Source organism: Camelus bactrianus, chromosome 1 (genome assembly GCF_048773025.1).
Source record: "Camelus bactrianus isolate YW-2024 breed Bactrian camel chromosome 1, ASM4877302v1, whole genome shotgun sequence".
NCBI lineage: Eukaryota > Metazoa > Chordata > Mammalia > Artiodactyla > Camelidae > Camelus > Camelus bactrianus.
In genome coordinates, this window is record NC_133539.1 from 128,322,704 (window position 1) to 128,343,529 (window position 20,826).

Here is a 20,826-nt window from a genome sequence, read left to right on the forward strand (position 1 = left end):
TTCACCTAGCTTGTTGGGAACACAAAGTTTCTTTTCAGTTGCAAACTCAATTCCATACATATATATGGGGAGGTACAAGCTCCAACACGGTTTTACAGTGAAAACTGCAGGAACTTCAACCCGGCACTAGGAAACAGACTGAGAAAGCAGAGAAAAAGTGTCTCCTGCAACCCGTTCCCTTGGTGCTAGATGAACGAACGTCTCTCCACTTGCTCAGTTCTGAGAGATAAGTGTGTGTGAAAGCCGTCCTTCACCTAGCTTGTTGGGAACACAAAGTTTCTTTTCAGTTGCAAACTCCATTCCATACATATATATTGGGAGGTACAAGCTCCAACTCGGTTTTACAGTGAAAACTGCAGGAACTTCAAACCGGCACTAGGAAACAGACTGAGAAAGCAGAGAAAAAGTTTCTCCTGCAACCCGTTCCCTTGGTGCTAGATGAACGAACGTCTCTCCACTTGCTCAGTTCTGAGAGTTAAGTGTGTGTGAAAGCCGTCCTTCACCTAGCTTGTTAGGAACACAAAGTTTCTTTTCAGTTGCAAACACCATTCCATACATATATATGGGGAGGTACTAGCTCCAACTCGGTTTGACAGTGAAAACTGCAGGAACTTCAACCCGGCACTAGGAAACAGACTGAGAAAGCAGAGAAAAAGTGTCTCCTGCAACCCGTTCCCTTGGTGCTAGATGAACGAACGTCTCTTCACTTGCTCAGTTCTGAGAGATAAGTGTGTGTGAAAGCCGTCCTTCACCTAGCTTGTTGGGAACACAAAGTTTCTTTTCAGTTGCAAACTCAATTCCATACATATATATGGGGAGGTACAAGCTCCAACACGGTTTTACAGTGAAAACTGCAGGAACTTCAACCCGGCACTAGGAAACAGACTGAGAAAGCAGAGAAAAAGTGTCTCCTGCAACCCGTTCCCTGGGTGCTACATGAACGAACGTCTCCCCACTTGCTCAGTTCTGAGAGTTAAGTGTGTGTGAAAGCCGTCCTTCACCTAGCTTGTTGGGAACACAAAGTTTCTTTTCAGTTGCAAACTCCATTCCATACATATATATGGGGAGGTACTAGCTCCAACTCGGTTTGACAGTGAAAACTGCAGGAACTTCAAACCGGCACTAGGAAACAGACTGAGAAAGCAGAGAAAAAGTGTCTCCTGCAACCCGTTCCCTTGGTGCTGGATGAACGAACGTCTCTCCACTTGCTCAGTTCTGAGAGATAAGTGTGTGTGAAAGCCGTCCTTCACCTAGCTTGTTGGGAACACAAAGTTTCTTTTCAGTTGCAAACTCCATTCCATACATATATATGGGGAGGTACAAGCTCCAACACGGTTTTACAGTGAAAACTGCAGGAACTTCAACCCGGCACTAGGAAACAGACTGAGAAAGCAGAGAAAAAGTGTCTCCTGCAACCCGTTCCCTGGGTGCTACATGAACGAACGTCTCTCCACTTGCTCAGTTCTGAGAGTTAAGTGTGTGTGAAAGCCGTCCTTCACCTAGCTTGTTGGGAACACAAAGTTTCTTTTCAGTTGCAAACTCCATTCCATACATATATATGGGGAGGTACTAGCTCCAACTCGGTTTGACAGTGAAAACTGCAGGAACTTCAAACCGGCACTAGGAAACAGACTGAGAAAGCAGAGAAAAAGTGTCTCCTGCAACCCGTTCCCTTGGTGCTGGATGAACGAACGTCTCTCCACTTGCTCAGTTCTGAGAGATAAGTGTGTGTGAAAGCCGTCCTTCACCTAGCTTGTTGGGAACACAAAGTTTCTTTTCAGTTGCAAACTCCATTCCATACATATATATGGGGAGGTACTAGCTCCAACTCGGTTTTACAGTGAAAACTGCAGGAACTTCAAACCGGCACTAGGAAACAGACTGAGAAAGCAGAGAAAAAGTGTCTCCTGCAACCCGTTCCCTTGGTGCTAGATGAACGAACGTCTCTCCACTTGCTCAGTTCTGAGAGATAAGTGTGTGTGAAAGCCGTCCTTCACCTAGCTTGTTGGGAACACAAAGTTTCTTTTCAGTTGCAAACTCAATTCCATACATATATATGGGGAGGTACAAGCTCCAACACGGTTTTACAGTGAAAACTGCAGGAACTTCAACCCGGCACTAGGAAACAGACTGAGAAAGCAGAGAAAAAGTGTCTCCTGCAACCCGTTCCCTGGGTGCTACATGAACGAACGTCTCTCCACTTGCTCAGTTCTGAGAGTTAAGTGTGTGTGAAAGCCGTCCTTCACCTAGCTTGTTGGGAACACAAAGTTTCTTTTCAGTTGCAAACTCCATTCCATACATATATATGGGGAGGTACTAGCTCCAACTCGGTTTGACAGTGAAAACTGCAGGAACTTCAAACCGGCACTAGGAAACAGACTGAGAAAGCAGAGAAAAAGTGTCTCCTGCAACCCGTTCCCTTGGTGCTGGATGAACGAACGTCTCTCCACTTGCTCAGTTCTGAGAGATAAGTGTGTGTGAAAGCCGTCCTTCACCTAGCTTGTTGGGAACACAAAGTTTCTTTTCAGTTGCAAACTCCATTCCATACATATATATGGGGAGGTACTAGCTCCAACTCGGTTTTACAGTGAAAACTGCAGGAACTTCAAACCGGCACTAGGAAACAGACTGAGAAAGCAGAGAAAAAGTGTCTCCTGCAACCCGTTCCCTTGGTGCTAGATGAACGAACGTCTCTCCACTTGCTCAGTTCTGAGAGATAAGTGTGTGTGAAAGCCGTCCTTCACCTAGCTTGTTGGGAACACAAAGTTTCTTTTCAGTTGCAAACTCCATTCCATACATATATATTGGGAGGTACAAGCTCCAACTCGGTTTTACAGTGAAAACTGCAGGAACTTCAAACCGGCACTAGGAAACAGACTGAGAAAGCAGAGAAAAAGTGTCTCCTGCAACCCGTTCCCTGGGTGCTACATGAACGAACGTCTCTCCACTTGCTCAGTTCTGAGAGTTAAGTGTGTGTGAAAGCCGTCCTTCACCTAGCTTGTTGGGAACACAAAGTTTCTTTTCAGTTGCAAACTCCATTCCATACATATATATGGGGAGGTACTAGCTCCAACTCGGTTTTACAGTGAAAACTGCAGGAACTTCAAACCGGCACTAGGAAACAGACTGAGAAAGCAGAGAAAAAGTGTCTCCTGCAACCCGTTCCCTTGGTGCTAGATGAACGAACGTCTCTCCACTTGCTCAGTTCTGAGAGATAAGTGTGTGTGAAAGCCGTCCTTCACCTAGCTTGTTAGGAACACAAAGTTTCTTTTCAGTTGCAAACTCAATTCCATACATATATATGGGGAGGTACTAGCTCCAACACGGTTTTACAGTGAAAACTGCAGGAACTTCAACCCGGCACTAGGAAACAGACTGAGAAAGCAGAGAAAAAGTTTCTCCTGCAACCCGTTCCCTTGGTGCTAGATGAACGAACGTCTCTCCACTTGCTCAGTTCTGAGAGTTAAGTGTGTGTGAAAGCCGTCCTTCACCTAGCTTGTTAGGAACACAAAGTTTCTTTTCAGTTGCAAACTCCATTCCATACATATATATGGGGAGGTACTAGCTCCAACTCTGTTTGACAGTGAAAACTGCAGGAACTTCAACCCGGCACTAGGAAACAGAATGAGAAAGCAGAGAAAAAGTGTCTCCTGCAACCCGTTCCCTTGGTGCTAGATGAACGAACGTCTCTCCACTTGCTCAGTTCTGAGAGATAAGTGTGTGTGAAACCGTCCTTCACCTAGCTTGTTGGGAACACAAAGCTTCTTTTCAGTTGGAAACTCCATTCCATACATATATATGGGGAGGTACTAGCTCCAACTCGGTTTTACAGTGAAAACTGCAGGAACTTCAAACCGGCACTAGGAAACAGACTGAGAAAGCAGAGAAAAAGTGTCTCCTGCAACCCGTTCCCTTGGTGCTAGATGAACGAACGTCTCTCCACTTGCTCAGTTCTGAGAGATAAGTGTGTGTGAAAGCCGTCCTTCACCTAGCTTGTTGGGAACACAAAGTTTCTTTTCAGTTGCAAACTCCATTCCATACATATATATGGGGCGGTACTAGCTCCAACTCGGTTTTACACTGAAAACTGCAGGAACTTCAACCCGGCACTAGGAAACAGACTGAGAAAGCAGAGAAAAAGTGTCTCCTGCAACCCGTTCCCTTGGTGCTAGATGAACGAACGTCTCTCCACTTGCTCAGTTCTGAGAGATAAGTGTGTGTGAAAGCCGTCCTTCACCTAGCTTGTTGGGAACACAAAGTTTCTTTTCAGTTGCAAACTCCATTCCATACATATATATTGGGAGGTACTAGCTCCAAATCGGTTTTACAGTGAAAACTGCAGGAACTTCAAACCGGCACTAGGAAACAGACTGAGAAAGCAGAGAAAATTGTCTCCTGCAACCCGTTCCCTTGGTGCTAGATGAACGAACGTCTCTCCACTTGCTCAGTTCTGAGAGATAAGTGTGTGTGAAAGCCGTCCTTCACCTAGCTTGTTGGGAACACAAAGTTTCTTTTCAGTTGCAAACTCCATTCCATACATATATATGGGGAGGTACTAGCTCCAACTCGGTTTTACAGTGAAAACTGCAGGAACTTCAAACTGGCACTAGGAAACAGACTGAGAAAGCAGAGAAAAAGTGCCTCCTGCAATCCGTTCCCTTGGTGCTAGATGAACGAACGTCTCTCCACTTGCTCAGTTCTGAGAGATAAGTGTGTGTGAAAGCCGTCCTTCACCTAGCTTGTTGGGAACACAAAGTTTCTTTTCAGTTGCAAACTCCATTCCATACATATATATTGGGAGGTACAAGCTCCAACTCGGTTTTACAGTGAAAACTGCAGGAACTTCAAACCGGCACTAGGAAACAGACTGAGAAATCAGAGAAAAAGTGTCTCCTGCATCCCGTTCCCTTGGTGCTGGATGAACGAACGTCTCTCCACTTGCTCAGTTCTGAGAGATAAGTGTGTGTGAAAGCCGTCCTTCACCTAGCTTGTTGTTAACACAAAGTTTCTTTTCAGTTGCAAACTCCATTCCATACATATATATGGGGAGGTACTAGCTCCAACTCGGTTTTACAGTGAAAACTGCAGGAACTTCAAACCGGCACTAGGAAACAGACTGAGAAAGCAGAGAAAAAGTGTCTCCTGCAACCCGTTCCCTTGGTGCTAGATGAACGAACGTCTCTCCACTTGCTCAGTTCTGAGAGATAAGTGTGTGTGAAAGCCGTCCTTCACCTAGCTTGTTGGGAACACAAAGTTTCTTTTCAGTTGCAAACTCCATTCCATACATATATATTGGGAGGTACAAGCTCCAACTCGGTTTTACAGTGAAAACTGCAGGAACTTCAAACCGGCACTAGGAAACAGACTGAGAAAGCAGAGAAAAAGTGTCTCCTGCAACCCGTTCCCTTGGTGCTGGATGAACGAACGTCTCTCCACTTGCTCAGTTCTGAGAGATAAGTGTGTGTGAAAGCCGTCCTTCCCCTAGCTTGTTGGGAACACAAAGTTTCTTTTCAGTTGCAAACTCCATTCCATACATATATATGGGGAGGTACTAGCTCCAACTCGGTTTTACAGTGAAAACTGCAGGAACTTCAAACCGGCACTAGGAAACAGACTGAGAAAGCAGAGAAAAAGTGTCTCCTGCAACCCGTTCCCTTGGTGCTAGATGAACGAACGTCTCTCCACTTGCTCAGTTCTGAGAGATAAGTGTGTGTGAAAGCCGTCCTTCACCTAGCTTGTTGGGAACACAAAGTTTCTTTTCAGTTGCAAACTCCATTCCATACATATATATTGGGAGGTACAAGCTCCAACTCGGTTTTACAGTGAAAACTGCAGGAACTTCAAACCGGCACTAGGAAACAGACTGAGAAAGCAGAGAAAAAGTGTCTCCTGCAACCCGTTCCCTTGGTGCTGGATGAACGAACGTCTCTCCACTTGCTCAGTTCTGAGAGATAAGTGTGTGTGAAAGCCGTCCTTCACCTAGCTTGTTGGGAACACAAAGTTTCTTTTCAGTTGCAAACTCCATTCCATACATATATATGGGGAGGTACTAGCTCCAACTCGGTTTTACAGTGAAAACTGCAGGAACTTCAAACCGGCACTAGGAAACAGACTGAGAAAGCAGAGAAAAAGTGTCTCCTGCAACCCGTTCCCTTGGTGCTAGATGAACGAACGTCTCTCCACTTGCTCAGTTCTGAGAGATAAGTGTGTGTGAAAGCCGTCCTTCACCTAGGTTGTTGGGAACACAAAGTTTCTTTTCAGTTGCAAACTCAATTCCATACATATATATGGGAAGGTACTAGCTCCAACACGGTTTTACAGTGAAAACTGCAGGAACTTCAACCCGGCACTAGGAAACAGACTGAGAAAGCAGAGAAAAAGTTTCTCCTGCAACCCGTTCCCTTGGTGCTAGATGAACGAACGTCTCTCCACTTGCTCAGTTCTGAGAGTTAAGTGTGTGTGAAAGCCGTCCTTCACCTAGCTTGTTAGGAACACAAAGTTTCTTTTCAGTTGCAAACTCCATTCCATACATATATATGGGGAGGTACTAGCTCCAACTCTGTTTGACAGTGAAAACTGCAGGAACTTCAACCCGGCACTAGGAAACAGAATGAGAAAGCAGAGAAAAAGTGTCTCCTGCAATCCGTTCCCTTGGTGCTAGATGAACGAACGTCTCTCCACTTGCTCAGTTCTGAGAGATAAGTGTGTGTGAAACCGTCCTTCACCTAGCTTGTTGGGAACACAAAGCTTCTTTTCAGTTGGAAACTCCATTCCATACATATATATGGGGAGGTACTAGCTCCAACTCGGTTTTACAGTGAAAACTGCAGGAACTTCAAACCGGCACTAGGAAACAGACTGAGAAAGCAGAGAAAAAGTGTCTCCTGCAACCCGTTCCCTTGGTGCTAGATGAACGAACGTCTCTCCACTTGCTCAGTTCTGAGAGATAAGTGTGTGTGAAAGCCGTCCTTCACCTAGCTTGTTGGGAACACAAAGTTTCTTTTCAGTTGCAAACTCCATTCCATACATATATATGGGGCGGTACTAGCTCCAACTCGGTTTTACACTGAAAACTGCAGGAACTTCAACCCGGCACTAGGAAACAGACTGAGAAAGCAGAGAAAAAGTGTCTCCTGCAACCCGTTCCCTTGGTGCTAGATGAACGAACGTCTCTCCACTTGCTCAGTTCTGAGAGATAAGTGTGTGTGAAAGCCGTCCTTCACCTAGCTTGTTGGGAACACAAAGTTTCTTTTCAGTTGCAAACTCCATTCCATACATATATATTGGGAGGTACAAGCTCCAACTCGGTTTTACAGTGAAAACTGCAGGAACTTCAAACCGGCACTAGGAAACAGACTGAGAAAGCAGAGAAAAAGTTTCTCCTGCAACCCGTTCCCTTGGTGCTAGATGAACGAACGTCTCTCCACTTGCTCAGTTCTGAGAGTTAAGTGTGTGTGAAAGCCGTCCTTCACCTAGCTTGTTAGGAACACAAAGTTTCTTTTCAGTTGCAAACTCCATTCCATACATATATATGGGGAGGTACTAGCTCCAACTCGGTTTTACAGTGAAAACTGCAGGAACTTCAAACCGGCACTAGGAAACAGACTGAGAAAGCAGAGAAAAAGTGTCTCCTGCAATCCGTTCCCTTGGTGCTAGATGAACGAACGTCTCTCCACTTGCTCAGTTCTGAGAGATAAGTGTGTGTGAAAGCCGTCCTTCACCTAGCTTGTTGGGAACACAAAGTTTCTTTTCAGTTGCAAACTCCATTCCATACATATATATTGGGAGGTACAAGCTCCAACTCGGTTTTACAGTGAAAACTGCAGGAACTTCAAACCGGCACTAGGAAACAGACTGAGAAAGCAGAGAAAAAGTGTCTCCTGCAACCCGTTCCCTTGGTGCTGGATGAACGAACGTCTCTCCACTTGCTCAGTTCTGAGAGATAAGTGTGTGTGAAAGCCGTCCTTCCCCTAGCTTGTTGGGAACACAAAGTTTCTTTTCAGTTGCAAACTCCATTCCATACATATATATGGGGAGGTACTAGCTCCAACTCGGTTTTACAGTGAAAACTGCAGGAACTTCAAACCGGCACTAGGAAACAGACTGAGAAAGCAGAGAAAAAGTGTCTCCTGCAACCCGTTCCCTTGGTGCTAGATGAACGAACGTCTCTCCACTTGCTCAGTTCTGAGAGATAAGTGTGTGTGAAAGCCGTCCTTCACCTAGGTTGTTGGGAACACAAAGTTTCTTTTCAGTTGCAAACTCCATTCCATACATATATATTGGGAGGTACAAGCTCCAACTCGGTTTTACAGTGAAAACTGCAGGAACTTCAAACCGGCACTAGGAAACAGACTGAGAAAGCAGAGAAAAAGTGTCTCCTGCAACCCGTTCCCTTGGTGCTGGATGAACGAACGTCTCTCCACTTGCTCAGTTCTGAGAGATAAGTGTGTGTGAAAGCCGTCCTTCCCCTAGCTTGTTGGGAACACAAAGTTTCTTTTCAGTTGCAAACTCCATTCCATACATATATATGGGGAGGTACTAGCTCCAACTCGGTTTTACAGTGAAAACTGCAGGAACTTCAAACCGGCACTAGGAAACAGACTGAGAAAGCAGAGAAAAAGTGTCTCCTGCAACCCGTTCCCTTGGTGCTAGATGAACGAACGTCTCTCCACTTGCTCAGTTCTGAGAGATAAGTGTGTGTGAAAGCCGTCCTTCACCTAGGTTGTTGGGAACACAAAGTTTCTTTTCAGTTGCAAACTCAATTCCATACATATATATGGGGAGGTACTAGCTCCAACACGGTTTTACAGTGAAAACTGCAGGAACTTCAACCCGGCACTAGGAAACAGACTGAGAAAGCAGAGAAAAAGTGTCTCCTTCAACCCGTTCCCTTGGTGCTAGATGAACGAACGTCTCTCCACTTGCTCAGTTCTGAGAGAAAAGTGTGTGTGAAAGCCGTCCTTCACCTAGCTTGTTGGGAACACAAAGTTTCTTTTCAGTTGCAAACTCAATTCCATACATATATATGGGGAGGTACAAGCTCCAACACGGTTTTACAGTGAAAACTGCAGGAACTTCAACCCGGCACTAGGAAACAGACTGAGAAAGCAGAGTAAAAGTGTCTCCTGCAACCCGTTCCCTTGGTGCTAGATGAACGAACGTCTCTCCACTTGCTCAGTTCTGAGAGATAAGTGTGTGTGAAAGCCGTCCTTCACCTAGCTTGTTGGGAACACAAAGTTTCTTTTCAGTTGCAAACTCCATTCCATACATATATATTGGGAGGTACAAGCTCCAACTAGGTTTTACAGTGAAAACTGCAGGAACTTCAAACCGGCACTAGGAAACAGACTGAGAAAGCAGAGAAAAAGTTTCTCCTGCAACCCGTTCCCTTGGTGCTAGATGAACGAACGTCTCTCCACTTGCTCAGTTCTGAGAGTTAAGTGTGTGTGAAAGCCGTCCTTCACCTAGCTTGTTAGGAACACAAAGTTTCTTTTCAGTTGCAAACTCCATTCCATACATATATATGGGGAGGTACTAGCTCCAACTCGGTTTTACAGTGAAAACTGCAGGAACTTCAAACCGGCACTAGGAAACAGACTGAGAAAGCAGAGAAAAAGTGCCTCCTGCAATCCGTTCCCTTGGTGCTAGATGAACGAACGTCTCTCCACTTGCTCAGTTCTGAGAGATAAGTGTGTGTGAAAGCCGTCCTTCACCTAGCTTGTTGGGAACACAAAGTTTCTTTTCAGTTGCAAACTCCATTCCATACATATATATTGGGAGGTACAAGCTCCAACTCTGTTTTACAGTGAAAACTGCAGGAACTTCAAACCGGCACTAGGAAACAGACTGAGAAAGCAGAGAAATAGTGTCTCCTGCAACCCGTTCCCTTGGTGCTAGATGAACGAACGTCTCTCCACTTGCTCAGTTCTGAGAGATAAGTGTGTGTGAAAGCCGTCCTTCACCTAGCTTGTTGGGAACACAAAGTTTCTTTTCAGTTGCAAACTCCATTCCATACATATATATTGGGAGGTACAAGCTCCAACTCGGTTTTACAGTGAAAACTGCAGGAACTTCAAACCGGCACTAGGAAACAGACTGAGAAAGCAGAGAAAAAGTGTCTCCAGCAACCCGTTCCCTTGGTGCTGGATGAACGAACGTCTCTCCACTTGCTCAGTTCTGAGAGATAAGTGTGTGTGAAAGCCGTCCTTCCCCTAGCTTGTTGGGAACACAAAGTTTCTTTTCAGTTGCAAACTCCATTCCATACATATATATGGGGAGGTACTAGCTCCAACTCGGTTTTACAGTGAAAACTGCAGGAACTTCAAACCGGCACTAGGAAACAGACTGAGAAAGCAGAGGAAAAGTGTCTCCTGCAACCCGTTCCCTTGGTGCTAGATGAACGAACGTCTCTCCACTTGCTCAGTTCTGAGAGATAAGTGTGTGTGAAAGCCGTCCTTCACCTAGGTTGTTGGGAACACAAAGTTTCTTTTCAGTTGCAAACTCAATTCCATACATATATATGGGGAGGTACTAGCTCCAACACGGTTTTACAGTGAAAACTGCAGGAACTTCAACCCGGCACTAGGAAACAGACTGAGAAAGCAGAGAAAAAGTTTCTCCTGCAACCCGTTCCCTTGGTGCTAGATGAACGAACGTCTCTCCACTTGCTCAGTTCTGAGAGTTAAGTGTGTGTGAAAGCCGTCCTTCACCCAGCTTGTTAGGAACACAAAGTTTCTTTTCAGTTGCAAACTCAATTCCATACATATATATGGGGAGGTACAAGCTCCAACACGGTTTTACAGTGAAAACTGCAGGAACTTCAACCCGGCACTAGGAAACAGACTGAGAAAGCAGAGAAAAAGTGTCTCCTGCAACCCGTTCCCTTGGTGCTAGATGAACGAACGTCTCTCCACTTGCTCAGTTCTGAGAGATAAGTGTGTGTGAAAGCCGTCCTTCACCTAGCTTGTTGGGAACACAAAGTTTCTTTTCAGTTGCAAACTCAATTCCATACATATATATGGGGAGGTACAAGCTCCAACACGGTTTTACAGTGAAAACTGCAGGAACTTCAACCCGGCACTAGGAAACAGACTGAGAAAGCAGAGAAAAAGTGTCTCCTGCAACCCGTTCCCTTGGTGCTAGATGAACGAAGGTCTCTCCACTTGCTCAGTTCTGAGAGATAAGTGTGTGTGAAAGCCGTCCTTCACCTAGCTTGTTGGGAACACAAAGTTTCTTTTCAGTTGCAAACTCCATTCCATACATATATATTGGGAGGTACAAGCTCCAACTCGGTTTTACAGTGAAAACTGCAGGAACTTCAAACCGGCACTAGGAAACAGACTGAGAAAGCAGAGAAAAAGTTTCTCCTGCAACCCGTTCCCTTGGTGCTAGATGAACGAACGTCTCTCCACTTGCTCAGTTCTGAGAGTTAAGTGTGTGTGAAAGCCGTCCTTCACCTAGCTTGTTAGGAACACAAAGTTTCTTTTCAGTTGCAAACTCCATTCCATACATATATATGGGGAGGTACTAGCTCCAACTCGTTTTGACAGTGAAAACTGCAGGAACTTCCACCCGGCACTAGGAAACAGACTGAGAAAGCAGAGAAAAAGTGTCTCCTGCAACCCGTTCCCTTGGTGCTAGATGAACGAACGTCTCTCCACTTGCTCAGTTCTGAGAGATAAGTGTGTGTGAAAGCCGTCCTTCACCTAGCTTGTTGGGAACACAAAGTTTCTTTTCAGTTGCAAACTCAATTCCATACATATATATGGGGAGGTACAAGCTCCAACACGGTTTTACAGTGAAAACTGCAGGAACTTCAACCCGGCACTAGGAAACAGACTGAGAAAGCAGAGAAAAAGTGTCTCCTGCAACCCGTTCCCTGGGTGCTACATGAACGAGCGTCTCTACACTTGCTCAGTTCTGAGAGTTAAGTGTGTGTGAAAGCCGTCCTTCACCTAGCTTGTTGGGAACACAAAGTTTCTTTTCAGTTGCAAACTCCATTCCATACATATATATGGGGAGGTACTAGCTCCAACTCGGTTTGACAGTGAAAACTGCAGGAACTTCAAACCGGCACTAGGAAACAGACTGAGAAAGCAGAGAAAAAGTGTCTCCTGCAACCCGTTCCCTTGGTGCTGGATGAACGAACGTCTCTCCACTTGCTCAGTTCTGAGAGATAAGTGTGTGTGAAAGCCGTCCTTCACCTAGCTTGTTGGGAACACAAAGTTTCTTTTCAGTTGCAAACTCCATTCCATACATATATATGGGGAGGTACTAGCTCCAACTCTGTTTTACAGTGAAAACTGCAGGAACTTCAAACCGGCACTAGGAATCAGACTGAGAAAGCAGAGAAAAAGTGTCTCCTGCAACCCGTTCCCTTGGTGCTAGATGAACGAACGTCTCTCCACTTGCTCAGTTCTGAGAGATAAGTGTGTGTGAAAGCCGTCCTTCACCTAGCTTGTTGGGAACACAAAGTTTCTTTTCAGTTGCAAACTCCATTCCATACATATATATTGGGAGGTACAAGCTCCAACTCGGTTTTACAGTGAAAACTGCAGGAACTTCAAACCGGCACTAGGAAACAGACTGAGAAAGCAGAGAAAAAGTTTCTCCTGCAACCCGTTCCCTTGGTGCTAGATGAACGAACGTCTCTCCACTTGCTCAGTTCTGAGAGATAAGTGTGTGTGAAAGCCGTCCTTCACCTAGCTTGTTAGGAACACAAAGTTTCTTTTCAGTTGCAAACTCCATTCCATACATATATATGGGGAGGTACTAGCTCCAACTCGGTTTGACAGTGAAAACTGCAGGAACTTCAACCCGGCACTAGGAAACAGACTGAGAAAGCAGAGAAAAAGTGTCTCCTGCAACCCGTTCCCTTGGTGCTAGATGAACGAACGTCTCTCCACTTGCTCAGTTCTGAGAGATAAGTGTGTGTGAAAGCCGTCCTTCACCTAGCTTGTTGGGAACACAAAGTTTCTTTTCAGTTGCAAACTCAATTCCATACATATATATGGGGAGGTACAAGCTCCAACACTGTTTTACAGTGAAAACTGCAGGAACTTCAACCCGGCACTAGGAAACAGACTGAGAAAGCAGAGAAAAAGTGTCTCCTGCAACCCGTTCCCTTGGTGCTACATGAACGAACGTCTCTCCACTTGCTCAGTTCTGAGAGTTAAGTGTGTGTGAAAGCCGTCCTTCACCTAGCTTGTTGGGAACACAAAGTTTCTTTTCAGTTGCAAACTCCATTCCATACATATATATGGGGAGGTACTAGCTCCAACTCGGTTTGACAGTGAAAACTGCAGGAACTTCAAACCGGCACTAGGAAACAGACTGAGAAAGCAGAGAAAAAGTGTCTCCTGCAACCCGTTCCCTTGGTGCTGGATGAACGAACGTCTCTCCACTTGCTCAGTTCTGAGAGATAAGTGTGTGTGAAAGCCGTCCTTCACCTAGCTTGTTGGGAACACAAAGTTTCTTTTCAGTTGCAAACTCCATTCCATACATATATATGGGGAGGTACTAGCTCCAACTCGGTTTTACAGTGAAAACTGCAGGAACTTCAAACCGGCACTAGGAAACAGACTGAGAAAGCAGAGAAAAAGTGTCTCCTGCAACCCGTTCCCTTGGTGCTAGATGAACGAACGTCTCTCCACTTGCTCAGTTCTGAGAGATAAGTGTGTGTGAAAGCCGTCCTTCACCTAGCTTGTTGGGAACACAAAGTTTCTTTTCAGTTGCAAACTCAATTCCATACATATATATGGGGAGGTACAAGCTCCAACACGGTTTTACAGTGAAAACTGCAGGAACTTCAACCCGGCACTAGGAAACAGACTGAGAAAGCAGAGAAAAAGTGTCTCCTGCAACCCGTTCCCTGGGTGCTACATGAACGAACGTCTCTCCACTTGCTCAGTTCTGAGAGTTAAGTGTGTGTGAAAGCCGTCCTTCACCTAGCTTGTTGGGAACACAAAGTTTCTTTTCAGTTGCAAACTCCATTCCATACATATATATGGGGAGGTACTAGCTCCAACTCGGTTTTACAGTGAAAACTGCAGGAACTTCAAACCGGCACTAGGAAACAGACTGAGAAAGCAGAGAAAAAGTGTCTCCTGCAACCCGTTCCCTTGGTGCTGGATGAACGAACGTCTCTCCACTTGCTCAGTTCTGAGAGATAAGTGTGTGTGAAAGCCGTCCTTCACCTAGCTTGTTGGGAACACAAAGTTTCTTTTCAGTTGCAAACTCCATTCCATACATATATATGGGGAGGTACTAGCTCCAACTCGGTTTGACAGTGAAAACTGCAGGAACTTCAAACCGGCACTAGGAAACAGACTGAGAAAGCAGAGAAAAAGTGTCTCCTGCAACCCGTTCCCTTGGTGCTAGATGAACGAACGTCTCTCCACTTGCTCAGTTCTGAGAGATAAGTGTGTGTGAAAGCCGTCCTTCACCTAGCTTGTTGGGAACACAAAGTTTCTTTTCAGTTGCAAACTCCTTTCCATACATATATATTGGGAGGTACAAGCTCCAACTCGGTTTTACAGTGAAAACTGCAGGAACTTCAAACCGGCACTAGGAAACAGACTGAGAAAGCAGAGAAAAAGTGTCTCCTGCAACCCGTTCCCTTGGTGCTGGATGAATGAACGTCTCTCCACTTGCTCAGTTCTGAGAGATAAGTGTGTGTGAAAGCCGTCCTTCACCTAGCTTGTTGGGAACACAAAGTTTCTTTTCAGTTGCAAACTCCATTCCATACATATATATGGGGAGGTACTAGCTCCAACTCGGTTTTACAGTGAAAACTGCAGGAACTTCAAACCGGCACTAGGAAACAGACTGAGAAAGCAGAGAAAAAGTGTCTCCTGCAACCCGTTCCCTTGGTGCTAGATGAACGAACGTCTCTCCACTTGCTCAGTTCTGAGAGATAAGTGTGTGTGAAAGCCGTCCTTCACCTAGGTTGTTGGGAACACAAAGTTTCTTTTCAGTTGCAAACTCAATTCCATACATATATATGGGGAGGTACTAGCTCCAACACGGTTTTACAGTGAAAACTGCAGGAACTTCAACCCGGCACTAGGAAAAAGACTGAGAAAGCAGAGAAAAAGTTTCTCCTGCAACCCGTTCCCTTGGTGATAGATGAACGAACGTCTCTCCACTTGCTCAGTTCTGAGAGTTAAGTGTGTGTGAAAGCCGTCCTTCACCTAGCTTGTTAGGAACACAAAGTTTCTTTTCAGTTGCAAACTCCATTCCATACATATATATGGGAAGGTACTAGCTCCAACTCTGTTTGACAGTGAAAACTGCAGGAACTTCAACCCGGCACTAGGAAACAGACTGAGAAAGCAGAGAAAAAGTGTCTCCTGCAACCCGTTCCCTTGGTGCTAGATGAACGAAAGTCTCTCCACTTGCTCAGTTCTGAGAGATAAGTGTGTGTGAAAGCCGTCCTTCACGTAGCTTGTTGGGAACACAAAGTTTCTTTTCAGTTGCAAACTCAATTCCATACATATATATTGGGAGGTACAAGCTCCAACACGGTTTTACAGTGAAAACTGCATGAACTTCAACCCGGCACTAGGAAACAGACTGAGAAAGCAGAGAAAAAGTGTCTCCTGCAACCCGTTCCCTTGGTGCTAGATGAACGAACGTCTCTCCACTTGCTCAGTTCTGAGAGATAAGTGTGTGTGAAAGCCGTCCTTCACCTAGCTTGTTGGGAACACAAAGTTTCTTTTCAGTTGCAAACTCCATTCCATACATATATATTGGGAGGTACAAGCTCCAACTCGGTTTTACAGTGAAAACTGCAGGAACTTCAAACCGGCACTAGGAAACAGACTGAGAAAGCAGAGAAAAAGTGTCTCCTGCAACCCGTTCCCTTGGTGCTGGATGAACGAACGTCTCTCCACTTGCTCAGTTCTGAGAGATAAGTGTGTGTGAAAGCCGTCCTTCACCTAGCTTGTTGGGAACACAAAGTTTCTTTTCAGTTGCAAACTCCATTCCATACATATATATGGGGAGGTACTAGCTCCTACTCGGTTTTACAGTGAAAACTGCAGGAACTTCAACCCGGCACTAGGAAACAGACTGAGAAAGCAGAGAAAAAGTGTCTCCTGCAACCCGTTCCCTGGGTGCTACATGAACGAACGTCTCTCCACTTGCTCAGTTCTGAGAGTTAAGTGTGTGTGAAAGCCGTCCTTCACCTAGCTTGTTGGGAACACAAAGTTTCTTTTCAGTTGCAAACTCCATTCCATACATATATATGGGGAGGTACTAGCTCCAACTCGGTTTGACAGTGAAAACTGCAGGAACTTCAAACCGGCACTAGGAAACAGACTGAGAAAGCAGAGAAAAAGTGTCTCCTGCAACCCGTTCCCTTGGTGCTGGATGAACGAACGTCTCTCCACTTGCTCAGTTCTGAGAGATAAGTGTGTGTGAAAGCCGTCCTTCACCTAGCTTGTTGGGAACACAAAGTTTCTTTTCAGTTGCAAACTCCATTCCATACATATATATGGGGAGGTACTAGCTCCAACTCGGTTTGACAGTGAAAACTGCAGGAACTTCAAACCGGCACTAGGAAACAGACTGAGAAAGCAGAGAAAAAGTGTCTCCTGCAACCCGTTCCCTTGGTGCTAGATGAACGAACGTCTCTCCACTTGCTCAGTTCTGAGAGATAAGTGTGTGTGAAAGCCGTCCTTCACCTAGCTTGTTGGGAACACAAAGTTTCTTTTCAGTTGCAAACTCCTTTCCATACATATATATTGGGAGGTACAAGCTCCAACTCGGTTTTACAGTGAAAACTGCAGGAACTTCAAACCGGCACTAGGAAACAGACTGAGAAAGCAGAGAAAAAGTGTCTCCTGCAACCCGTTCCCTTGGTGCTGGATGAATGAACGTCTCTCCACTTGCTCAGTTCTGAGAGATAAGTGTGTGTGAAAGCCGTCCTTCACCTAGCTTGTTGGGAACACAAAGTTTCTTTTCAGTTGCAAACTCCATTCCATACATATATATGGGGAGGTACTAGCTCCAACTCGGTTTTACAGTGAAAACTGCAGGAACTTCAAACCGGCACTAGGAAACAGACTGAGAAAGCAGAGAAAAAGTGTCTCCTGCAACCCGTTCCCTTGGTGCTAGATGAACGAACGTCTCTCCACTTGCTCAGTTCTGAGAGATAAGTGTGTGTGAAAGCCGTCCTTCACCTAGGTTGTTGGGAACACAAAGTTTCTTTTCAGTTGCAAACTCAATTCCATACATATATATGGGGAGGTACTAGCTCCAACACGGTTTTACAGTGAAAACTGCAGGAACTTCAACCCGGCACTAGGAAAAAGACTGAGAAAGCAGAGAAAAAGTTTCTCCTGCAACCCGTTCCCTTGGTGATAGATGAACGAACGTCTCTCCACTTGCTCAGTTCTGAGAGTTAAGTGTGTGTGAAAGCCGTCCTTCACCTAGCTTGTTAGGAACACAAAGTTTCTTTTCAGTTGCAAACTCCATTCCATACATATATATGGGAAGGTACTAGCTCCAACTCTGTTTGACAGTGAAAACTGCAGGAACTTCAACCCGGCACTAGGAAACAGACTGAGAAAGCAGAGAAAAAGTGTCTCCTGCAACCCGTTCCCTTGGTGCTAGATGAACGAAAGTCTCTCCACTTGCTCAGTTCTGAGAGATAAGTGTGTGTGAAAGCCGTCCTTCACGTAGCTTGTTGGGAACACAAAGTTTCTTTTCAGTTGCAAACTCAATTCCATACATATATATTGGGAGGTACAAGCTCCAACACGGTTTTACAGTGAAAACTGCATGAACTTCAACCCGGCACTAGGAAACAGACTGAGAAAGCAGAGAAAAAGTGTCTCCTGCAACCCGTTCCCTTGGTGCTAGATGAACGAACGTCTCTCCACTTGCTCAGTTCTGAGAGATAAGTGTGTGTGAAAGCCGTCCTTCACCTAGCTTGTTGGGAACACAAAGTTTCTTTTCAGTTGCAAACTCCATTCCATACATATATATTGGGAGGTACAAGCTCCAACTCGGTTTTACAGTGAAAACTGCAGGAACTTCAAACCGGCACTAGGAAACAGACTGAGAAAGCAGAGAAAAAGTGTCTCCTGCAACCCGTTCCCTTGGTGCTGGATGAACGAACGTCTCTCCACTTGCTCAGTTCTGAGAGATAAGTGTGTGTGAAAGCCGTCCTTCACCTAGCTTGTTGGGAACACAAAGTTTCTTTTCAGTTGCAAACTCCATTCCATACATATATATGGGGAGGTACTAGCTCCTACTCGGTTTTACAGTGAAAACTGCAGGAACTTCAAACCGGCACTAGGAAACAGACTGAGAAAGCAGAGAAAAAGTGTCTCCTGCAACCCGTTCCCTTGGTGCTAGATGAACGAACGTCTCTCCACTTGCTCAGTTCTGAGAGATAAGTGTGTGTGAAAGCCGTCCTTCACCTAGCTTGTTGGGAACACAAAGTTTCTTTTCAGTTGCAAACTCAATTCCATACATATATATGGGGAGGTACAAGCTCCAACACGGTTTTACAGTGAAAACTGCAGGAACTTCAACCCGGCACTAGGAAACAGACTGAGAAAGCAGAGAAAAAGTGTCTCCTGCAATCCGATCCCTGGGTGCTACATGAACGAACGTCTCTCCACTTGCTCAGTTCTGAGAGTTAAGTGTGTGTGAAAGCCGTCCTTCACCTAGCTTGTTGGGAACACAAAGTTTCTTTTCAGTTGCAAACTCCATTCCATACATATATATGGGGAGGTACTAGCTCCAACTCGGTTTGACAGTGAAAACTGCAGGAACTTCAAACCGGCACTAGGAAACAGACTGAGAAAGCAGAAAAATAGTGTCTCCTTCAACCCGTTCCCTTGGTGCTAGATGAAAGAACGCCTCTCAACTTGCTCAGTTCTGAGAGATAAGTGTGTGTGAAAGCCGTCCTTCACCTAGCTTGTTGGGAACACAAAGTTTCTTTTCAGTTGCAAACTCCATTCCATACATATATATGGGGAGGTACTAGCTCCAACTCGGTTTTACAGTGAAAACTGCAGGAACTTCAAACCGGCACTAGGAAACAGACTGAGAAAGCAGAGAAAAAGTGTCTCTTGCAACCCGTTCCCTTGGTGCTAGATGAACGAACGTCTCTCCACTTGCTCAGTTCTGAGAGATAAGTGTGTGTGAAAGCCGTCCTTCACCTAGCTTGTTGGGAACACAAAGTTTCTTTTCAGTTGCAAACTCCATTCCATACATATATATGGGGATTTACTAGCTCCAACTCGGTTTTACAGTGAAAACTGCAGGAACTTCAAACCGGCACTAGGAAACAGACTGAGAAAGCAGAGAAAAGTGTCTCCTGCAAACCGTTCCCTTGGTGCTAGATGAACGAACGTCTCTCCACTTGCTCAGTTCTGAGAGATAAGTGTGTGTGAAAGCCGTTCTTCACCTAGCTTGTTGGGAACACAAAGTTTCTTTTCAGTTGCAAACTCCATTCCATACATATATATGGGTAGGTACTAGCTCCAACTCGGTTTTACAGTGAAAACTGCAGGAACTTCAAACCGGCTCTAGGAAACAGACAGAGAAAGCAGAGAAAAAGTGTCTCCTGCAACCCGTTCCCTTGGTGCTAGATGAACAAACGTCTCTCCACTTGCTCAGTTCTGAGAGATAAGTGTGTGTGAAAGCCGTCCTTCACCTAGCTTGTTGGGAACACAAAGTTTCTTTTCAGTTGCAAACTCCATTCCATACATATATATGGGGAGGTACTAGCTCCAACTCGGTTTTACAGTGAAAACTGCAGGAACTTCAAACCGGCACTAGGAAACAGACTGAGATCAGAGAAATAGTGTCTCCTGCAACCCGTTCCCTTGGTGCTAGATGAACGAACGTCTCTCCACTTGCTCATTTCTGAGAGATAAGTGTGTGTGAAAGCCGTCCTTCACCTAGCTTGTTGGGAACACAAAGTTTCTTTTCAGTTGCAAACTCCATTCCATACATATATATGGGGAGGTACTAGCTCCAACTCGGTTTTACAGTGAAAACTGCAGGAACTTCAACCCGGCACTAGGAAACAGACTGAGAAAGCAGAGAAAAAGTGTCTCCTGCAACCCGTTCCCTTGGTGCTAGATGAACGAACGTCTCTCCACTTGCTCAGTTCTGAGAGATAAGTGTGTGTGAAAGCCGTCCTTCACCTAGCTTGTTGGGAACACAAAGTTTCTTTTCAGTTGCAAACTCCATTCCATACATATATATGGGGAGGTACTAGCTCCAACTCGGTTTTACAGTGAAAACTGCAGGAACTTCAACCCGGCACTAGGAAACAGACTGAGAAAGCAGAGAAAAAGTGTCTCCTGCAATCCGTTCCCTTGGTGCTAGATGAACGAACGTCTCTCCACTTGCTCAGTTCTGAGAGATAAGTGTGTGTGAAAGCCGTCCTTCACCTAGCTTGTTGGGAACACAAAGTTTCTTTTCAGTTGCAAACTCCATTCCATACATATATATTGGGAGGTACAAGCTCCAACTCGGTTTTACAGTGAAAACTGCAGGAACTTCAAACCGGCACTAGGAAACAGACTGAGAAAGCAGAGAAAAAGTGTCTCCTGCAACCCGTTCCCTTGGTGCTGGATGAACGAACGTCTCTCCACTTGCTCAGTTCTGAGAGATTAGTGTGTGTGAAAGCCGTCCTTCACCTAGCTTGTTGGGAACACAAAGCTTCTTTTCAGTTGCAAACTCCATTCCATACATATATATGGGGAGGTACTAGCTCCAACTCGGTTTTACAGTGAAAACTGCAGGAACTTCAAACCGGCACTAGGAAACAGACTGAGAAAGCAGAGAAAAAGTGTCTCC